This window comes from Danio rerio, chromosome 9 (assembly GCF_052040795.2).
Source record: "Danio rerio strain M-AB ecotype USA chromosome 9, GRCz13ab, whole genome shotgun sequence".
Taxonomy (NCBI): domain Eukaryota; kingdom Metazoa; phylum Chordata; class Actinopteri; order Cypriniformes; family Danionidae; genus Danio; species Danio rerio.
This window is the reverse complement of record NC_141029.1, coordinates 46,555,001-46,564,895: the sequence shown is the minus strand read 5'-3', so window position 1 is coordinate 46,564,895 and position 9,895 is coordinate 46,555,001. Positions and strand designations below refer to the sequence as shown.

The 9,895-nt window shown below is 42.4% G+C and overlaps 1 protein-coding gene across 1 annotated transcript in view; it reads left to right on the top strand.

Annotated features, from left to right (window-relative positions):
- The window catches only part of pde1a (phosphodiesterase 1A, calmodulin-dependent), a 259,650-nt gene that overhangs the window by 68,000 nt on the left and 181,755 nt on the right, over positions 1-9,895 (top strand). The gene's annotated exons all lie outside the window — the stretch shown is intronic.

The window sequence follows — 9,895 nt, the reverse complement described above, 5'->3', positions numbered from 1 at the left end:
CTAGAATCATGCTAATTCATGCTAAAATCGTGCTAGTAACATGCTAATTCATACTGGAATCATGCTAGTAACATGCTAATTCATGCTAGAATCATGCTAATAACATGCTAATTAATACTGGAATCATGCTAGTAACATGCTAATTCATGCTAGAATCATGCTAATAACATGCTAATTCATACTAGAATCAACCTAATGACATGCTAATTCATACTAGACTCATGCTAGTAACATGCTAATTCATACTGGAATCATGCTAGTATCATGCTAATTCATGCTAGAATCATGCTAATAACATGCTAATTCATACTGGAATCATGCTAGTAACATGCTAGTTCATCCTAGAATCATGCTAGTAACATGCTAATTTATGCTAGAATCATGCTAGTAACATGCTAACTCATGCTAGAATCATGCTAATAACATGCTAACTCATACTAAAATCATGCTAATAACATGCTAATTCACACTAGAATCATGCTAATTCATACTAGAATCATGCTAGTAACATGCTAATTCATGCTAGAATCATGCTAGTAACATGCTTATTCATGCTAGAATCATGCTAATAACATGCTAATTTAGACTAGAATCATGCTAGTAACATGCTAATTCATACTAGACTCATGCTAGTGACATGCTAATTCATACTAGAATCATGCTAATAACATGCTAATTCATGCTAGAATCATGCTAATAACATGCTAATTTATACTAGAATCATGCTAGTAACATGCTAATTCATACTAGACTCATGCTAGTGACATGCTAATTCATACTAGAATCATGCTAGTGACATGCTAGTTCATACTAGAATCTTGCTAATAACATGCTAATTCATGCTAGAATAATGCTAATAACATGCTAATTCATGCTAGAATCATGGTATAAACATGCTAATTTTACTAGAATCATGCTAATAACACACTAATTCATGCTAGAATTATGCTAGTAACATGCTAAATCGTGCTAGAATCATGCTAATTCATGCTAATAACATGCTAATCCATGCTAGAATCGTACTAATAAGATACTAATTCATGCTAATAACATGCTAATCTATGCTAGAATCATGCTAATAACATGCTACTTATACTTTTTCAAACTGTTTTTAAACTAAATAAACTATTACCAACAGGCTTTGTCAAGCCAGCCTCAAAGTTTGTCTCGACGAACTTTACTGTCTAGTTATTAGGCTGGCTTGTCAAAGCCAGACTACTGTTATCCTTTCTAAACTTATTATTAATGGGGTTTGCCTTAGGCAAAGTCCATTCTTACTATTGTGGTTTCTTCTTATTATTATTATTCTTCTTCTTCCGTACGCTTTTTCGGCGCGTAACTAGTCCCGCAGCTTTCGTCCCAGACCCTTGAAAGTGGGCTCAAATCGTGCGGTCTTATCGGGAATGGTGTGCTATGACTTTTATAAGGGGTCGGGGGTTTTTTGGCCCCGCAGGGGCCAAAAAACCCCCCCAAAAATCCCATAGACTTAACATTGAGCCGAACTTTGACGAATCACAGCGCCGAGTGAGAATTTCATAGAAGTATGGGATTCACAGCATCTGTAGGGGGTTGCAGCCTAAGTAAGAACATACCCCGCAAGGGGGTATAAGTTGTACCCCTGGGGCTCTAGGACGTCCCAAAGTGCTCCCATTGACTTACATTGGCCCATTGACTCCCATTCATTTTCTAGACACTCGTAAGATACTATTCCCGGAAATCGCCGTAGCGCCAACAGTGAAATTCGTAGAGACATGGGATTCGCGACATCTCGAGAGGGTTATAGGAGGCTTCAACCCACACCCCGAAAGGCGGTAAATGTTGTACCCCTGGGGAGCTAGGACGTCCCAAAGTCTCCATTGACTTTACATGGAGCCGAACTTTGACGAATCACAGCGCCGAGTGTGAATTTCATAGAAATATGGGATTCGCAACATCTGTAGGAGGTGGCAGCCTAAGTGAGAACATACCCTGAAATGGGGTATAGGTTGTACCCCTCGGGTGCTAGGACGTCCCAAAGTGGTCCCCATTGACTTTACATTGCCCATTGACTCCCATTCATTACATTGACTCCCATTATAAATGTTATATGTCAATCAAAGTACATAGCACTGTCATACAGACTTGGGGGTTGGCTTATTTGACTAAGGCAACCAATCAGCATCTCATTATGATTTTGAAGCTCACAAGCCACGCCCCCCCAAACCACTTAAAGACCCTTAATAAGTGCCCCATTGACTTAACATGGGGTGGGATGTCCCATTGCAGATCCCATTGACTTCCATTATAAAGGTCACACATCTATAACATTACATAGGAGTGTCATAGAGGCATGGGGGTGGGCTCATCTGACTCAGACAACCAATCAGCATCTCAATATGATAATGAAGCTCACAAGCCACGCCCCCAAACTGGTCCCATAGACTGCCATTATAACTGCCCTACATGCATATCTTTGCTTAGCAGTGTCCGATTGACTTGGGGGATGGCTCATCTGACTCAGACAACCAATGAGCATCTCGATATGATAATGAATCTCACAAGCCACGCCCCCAAACTGGTCCCATAGACTGCCATTATAACTGCCCTACATGCATATCTTTGCTTAGCAGTGTCCTATTGACTTGGGGGTTGGCTCATTTGACTTGGACAGCCAACCACATTCAAGTTCACTCTGTAACCTCGCCCATAGCAACAAAAGAGAGTACCCTAGCAACCGTTCATCAACAGCTATATCTCAGCATCGGAACATCGTAGAGACTTGGGGATTGGCTCGTTTGACTCATGCTAGCAAACGGAACTTCCTATATGCTACACATGCTAGTAGTGACTAGCTACATGCTAATATTGACTAGCCATGTACTGTAACTTGCTAGAAATGCTCACTAAGTATAAATATTTCATCAGGCATGTATGTGAGGCTTGCCTAGTAACCACCCAGGGTACCCTAGCAACTGCCTAGCAACCACCAAAATTACCCTAGCAACCGCCTAGCAACCACCTAGCAACCGCCTAGTAACGCCTTAGTAAGGGCCTAGCGACCACTCAGGACACCCTAGCAACCGCCTAGCAACGCCTTAGCAACCACTCAGAATACCCTAGCAACCACCTAGCAACACCTTAGCAACCACCTAGCAACCACTCAGGACACCTTAGCAACCGCCTAGCAACACCTTAGCAACCACCTAGCAACCACTCAGAACACCCTAGCAACCGCCTAGCAACCACTCAGAACACCCTAGCAACCACCTAGCAACACCTTAGCAACCACCTAGCAACCACTCAGGACACCCTAGCAACCACCTAGCAACACCTTAGCAACCACCTAGCAACCACTCAGGACACCCTAGCAACCGCCTAGCAACCACTTAGAATACCCTAGCAACCACCTAGCAACACCTTAGCAACCACCTAGCAACCACTCAGGACACCTTAGCAACCACCTAGCAACACCTTAGCAACCACTCTGGACACCTTAGCAACCGCCTAGCAACACCTTAGCAACCACCTAGCAATCACTTAGAACACCATAGCAACCGTCTAGCAACACCTTAGCAACCACCTAGCAACCACTTAGAACACCCTAGCAACCGCCTAGCAACACCATAGCAACCACCTAGCAACCACTCAGAACAACCTCGATTAGCATGTTGTTGCTTTTTGGCCAGTACGGTCATGCATTTTACCCCATCGATTTGCCACGCAAACCCCATTCACATTTCCTTTAGGAAATGTACAATTCTAGTTATTATTCTTCTTCTGACTCTAAAAATCAAAATCTATCTCCTCCTTGAACTTCCGAACTATTACCACCAAACTCACACCAGACCTCCAAACTATTCTGACTCGGTATGCTATATCTCCTCAGACTGATTTGACTTTCGGTTTTCCGAAAAACGTCCCGGGACTGTCGGAAAAATCCCATAGACTTAACATTGGACCAAACTTTGTGACCTCGTAACTATGCGTCAGACTGTCGCACAGAACTCTAACTGGGCTCATTTAACTCAGACAATCAAACTGCCAATGACTGATCACCTTTAAACTTTCTAGCCACGCCCTAGCAACCACTTTTGGACCCTAGAAACTGTCCCATAGACTTCCATTCAAAAGATTCTCATTGACTTAACATGGGATCAAACTTTGTGAGCTCATAACTCTGAATCAGACTGTCATACAGACTAATGGCTGAGCTCATTTAACTACGACTACCAAACTGCCAATAACTGATGAGCTTTTAACTTTCTAGCCACACCCCTAACTACCACATACTGCACCCTAGCAACTGTCCCGTTGACTTCCATTAAAAAAGACTCTTATTGACTTAACATGGGATCAAACTTTGTGAGCTCATAACTCTGCATCAGACTGTCATACAGACTAATGGCTGAGCTCATTTAACTCAGACTACCAAACTGCCAATAACTGATGAGCTTTTAACTTTCTAGCCACACCCCTAACTACCACATACTGCACCCTAGCAACTGTCCCGTAGACTTCCGTTACAAAAGACTCTCATTGACTTTCCATGGAATCAAACTTTGTGAGCTCATAACTCTGCATCAGACTGTCATAGAGACTAATGGCTAAGCTCATTTAACTCAGTCTAGCCAGCAGCCAATCACTGATGGCCTTTTAACTTTCTAGCCACACCCCTAACTACCACATACTGCACCCTAGCAACTGTCCTATAGAATGTAATTAGCTGTGCTTTCAAATGCTTATAATTCTAACATACTAATGGCATGCCAATCATGCTAGCAACATGCTACTCATATGCTAATCATGCTAATGACATGCTAACTCATACTGGAAACATGCTAATGACATGCTAATTTGTACAAGAATCATGCTAGTAACATGCTAGTTCATACTAGACTCATGTTAATAACTGGCCTACATGCATATCTTTGCTTAGCAGTGTCCTATTGACTTGGGGGATGGCTCATCTGACTCAGACAACCAATGAGCATCTCATTATGATAATGAAGCTCACAAGCCACGCCCCCAAATTGATTCCATAGACTTCCATTAAAATAGGCCAAGATGCATATCTTTGCATAGCAGTGTCATAGAGACATGGGGGTTGGTTCATTTGACTTAGACAGCCAACCACATTCAAGTGCACTCTGTAACCTCGCCCATAGCAATAAAACAGAGTACCCTAGCAACCGTTCATCAACTGCTATATCTCAGCATCAGAACATCGTAGAGACTTGGATATTGGCTCGTTTGACTCATGCTAGCAAACGGAACTTCCTATATGCTACACATGCTAGCAGTGATTAGCTACATGCTAATATTGACTAGCCAAGTACTGTAACTTGCTAGAAATGCTTACTAAGTATAAATGTTTTATCAAGCATGTATGTGAGGCTTGCCTAGTAACCACCCAGGGTACCCTAGCAACTGCCTAGCAACCACTCAAATTACCCTAGCAACCGCCTAGCAACCACCTAGCAACGGCCTAGTAATGCCTTAGTAAGGGCCTAGCGACCAATCAGGACACCCTAGCAACTGCCTAGCAACGCCTTAGCAACCACTCAGAATACCCTAGCAACCACCTAGCAACACCTTAGCAACCACCTAGCAACCACTTGGGACACCTTAGCAACCACCTAGCAACACCTTAGCAACCACTCAGAACACCCTAGCAACTGCCTAGCAACGCCTTAGCAACCACTCAGGACACCCTGGCAACCACCTAGCAACACCTTAGCAACCACTTAGCAACCACTCAGGACACCCTAGCAACCGCCTAGCAACGCCTTAGCAACCACTCAGAATACCCTAGCAACACTTAGCAACTGCCTAGTAACCACTTAGGACTCCTTAGCAACCACCTAGCAACACCTTAGCAACCACCTAGCAACCACTCAGGACACCACAGCAACCACCTAGCAACACCTTAGCAACCACCTAGCAATCACTCAGAACACCCTAGCAACCGCCTAGCAACACCTTAGCAACCACCTAGCAACCACTCAGGACACCCTAGCAACCGTCTAGCAACATCTTAGCAACCACCTAGCAACCACTTAGGACACCCTACAGACTACCTAGCAACGACTTAGCAACCACTCAGAAGACCCTAGCAACCACCTAAGCATGCTATGTGACATGCTAATTCATACTAGAATCATGCTAGTAACATGCTAAATCATACTACAGTCATGCTAATAACATGCTAATTTACACTAGAATCTTGCTAATAACATGCTAATTCATGCTAGAATCATGCTAGTAACATGCTAATTCATGCTAGAATCATGCTAGTAACATGCTAATTTATACTAGAATCATGCTAGTAACATGCTAATGCAAGATATAATCATGCTAATAACATGCTAATTCACGCTAGAATCATGCAAGTAACATGCTAATTCATGCTAGAATCATGCTAGTAACATGCTAATTCATACTAGAATCATGCTAATAACATGCTAATTCATGCTGGAATCATGCTAGTAACATGCTAATGCATGCTAGAATCATATTAGTAACATGCTAATTCATGCTAGAATCATACTAGTAACATGCTAATTCATGCTAGAATCATACTAGTAACATGCTAATTCATGCTAGAATAATGCTAGTAACATGCTAATTCATTCTAGAATCATACTAGTAACATGCTAATTCATGCTAGAATCATGCTAGTAACATGCTAATTCATGCTAGAATCATGCTAATAACATGCTAATTTATACTAGAATCATGCTAATTCATGCTAGAATCATGCTAATAACATGCTACTTATACTTTTTCAAACTGTTTTTAAACTAAATAAACTATTACCAACAGGCTTTGTCAAGCCAGCCTCAAAGTTTGTCTCGACGAACTTTACTGTCTAGTTATTATTCTTCTTCTGACTCTAAAAATCAAAATCTATCTCCTCCTTGAACTTTCGAACTATTACCACCAAACTCACACCAGACCTCCAAACTATTCTGACTCGGTATGCTATATCTCCTCAGACTGATTAGACTTTCGGTTTTCCGAAAAACGTCCCGGGACTGTCGGAAAAATCCCATAGACTTAACATTGGACCAAACTTTGTGACCTCGTAACTCTGCGTCAGACTGTCGCACAGAACTCTAACTGGGCTCATTTAACTCAGACTATCAAACTGCCAATGACTGATCACCTTTAAACTTTCTAGCCACGCCCTAGCAACCACTTTTGGACCCTAGAAACTGTCCCATAGACTTCCATTCAAAAGACTCTCATTGACTTAACATGGGATCAAACTTTGTGAGCTCATAACTCTGGATCAGACTGTCCTACAGACTAATGGCTGAGCTCATTTAACTACGACTACCAAACTGCCAATAACTGATGAGCTTTTAACTTTCTAGCCACACCCCTAACTACCACATACTGCACCCTAGCAACTGTCCCGTAGACTTCCATTACAAAAGACTCTCATTGACTTTACATGGGATCAAACTTTGTGAGCTCATAACTCTGCATCAGACTGTCATACAGACTAATGGCTGAGCTCATTTAACTCAGACTACCAAACTGCCAATAACTGATGAGCTTTTAACTTTCTAGCCACACCCCTAACTACCACATACTGCACCCTAGCAACTGTCCCGTAGACTTCCATTACAAAAGACTCTCATTGACTTTCCATGGGATCAAACTTTGTGAGCTCATAACTCTGCATCAGACTGTCATAGAGACTAATGGCTAAGCTCATTTAACTCAGTCTAGCCAGCAGCCAATCACTGATGGCCTTTTAACTTTCTAGCCACACCCCTAACTACCACATACTGCACCCTAGCAACTGTCCTATAGACTGTAATTAGCTGTGCTTTCAAATGCTTATAATTCTAACATGCTAATGACATGCCAATCATGCTAGCAACATGCTACTCATATGCTAATCATGCTAATGACATGCTAACTCATACTGGAAACATGCTAATGACATGCTAATTTGTACAAGAATCATGCTAGTAACATGCTAATTCATACTAGACTCATGTTAATAACTGGCCTACATGCATATCTTTGCTTAGCAGTGTCCTATTGACTTGGGGGATGGCTCATCTGACTCAGACAACCAATGAGCATCTCAATATGATAATGAAGCTCACAAGCCACGCCCCCAAATTGATTCCATAGACTTCCATTAAAATAGGCCAAGATGCATATCTTTGCATAGCAGTGTCATAGAGACATGGGGGTTGGTTCATTTGACTTAGACAGCAAACCACAATCAAGTGCACTCTGTAACCTCGCCCATAGCAACAAAACAGAGTACCCTAGCAACCATTCATCAACAGCTATATCTCAGCATCAGAACATCGTAGAGACTTGGAGATTGGCTCGTTTGACTCATGCTAGCAAACGGAACTTCCTAAATGCTACACATGCTAGCAGTGATTAGCTACATGCTAATATTGACTAGCCAAGTACTGTAACTTGCTAGAAATGCTTACTAAGTATAAATGTTTTATCAGGCATGTATGTGAGGCTTGCCTAGTAACCAACCAGGGTACCCTAGCAACTGCCTAGCAACCATCCAAATTACCCTAGCAATCACCTAGCAACCACCTAGCAACGGCCTAGTAATGCCTTAATAAGGGCCTAGTGACCACTCAGGACACCCTAGCAACCGCCTAGCAACGCCTTAGCAACCACTCAGAATACCTTAGCAACCACCTAGCAACACCTTAGCAACCACCAAGCAACCACTTGGGACACCTTAGCAACCGCCTAGCAACACCTTAGCAACCACCTAGCAACCAGTCAGAACACCCTAGCAACCGCCTAGCAACGCCTTAGCAACCACCAAGCAACCACTCAGGACACCCTAGCAACCACCTAGCAACACCTTAGCAACCACCTAGCAACCACTCAGGACACCCTAGCAACCGCCTAGCAACGCCTTAGCAACCACTCAGAATACCCTAGCAACCACCTAGCAACACCTTAGCAACCGCTTAGCAACCACTTAGGACTCCTTAGCGACCACCTAGCAACACCTTAGCAACCACCTAGCAACCACTCAGAACACCCTAGCAACCACCTAGCAACACCTTAGCAACAACCTAGCAACCACTTAGAACACCCTAGCAACCGCCTAGCAACACCTTAGCAACCACTCAGAACACTCTAGCAACCACCTAGCAACATCTTAGCAACCACTCAGAACACCCTAGCAACCGCCTAGCAATGCCTTAGCAACCACCTAGCAACCACTCAGAACACCATAGCAACCACCTAGCAACAGCCTAGCAACCGCCTAGCAACATCTTAGCAACCACCTAGCAACCACTCAGGACACCCTAGCAACTGCCTAGCAACGACTTAGCAACCACTCAGAATACCCTAGCAACCACCTAAGCATGCTATGTGACATGCTAATTCATACTAGAATCATGCTAGTAACATGCTAATTCATACTAGAATCATGCTAATAACATGCTAATTCATACTAGAATCATGCTAGTAACATGCTAATGCATGCCAGAATCATGCTAATAACATGCTAATTCACGCTAGAATCATGCTAGTAACATGCTAATTCATACTATAATCATGCTAATAACATGCTAATTCATGCTAGAATCATGCGAGTAACATGCTAATTCATGCTAGAATCATTCTAGTAACATGCTAATTCATACTAGAATCATGCTAATTCATGCTAAAATCATGCTAATAACCTGCTAATTCATACTAGAATCATGCTAGCAGTATGTTAATTCATACTAGAATCATGCTAGTGACATGCTAATTTATTCTAGAATCATGCTAGTAACATGCTAATTCATGCTAGAAGCATGCTAATAACATGCTAATTTATACTAGAATCATGCTAATAAAATGCTAATCCATGCTAGAATCATGCTAATGCATGCTAGAATCATGCTAATAACATGCT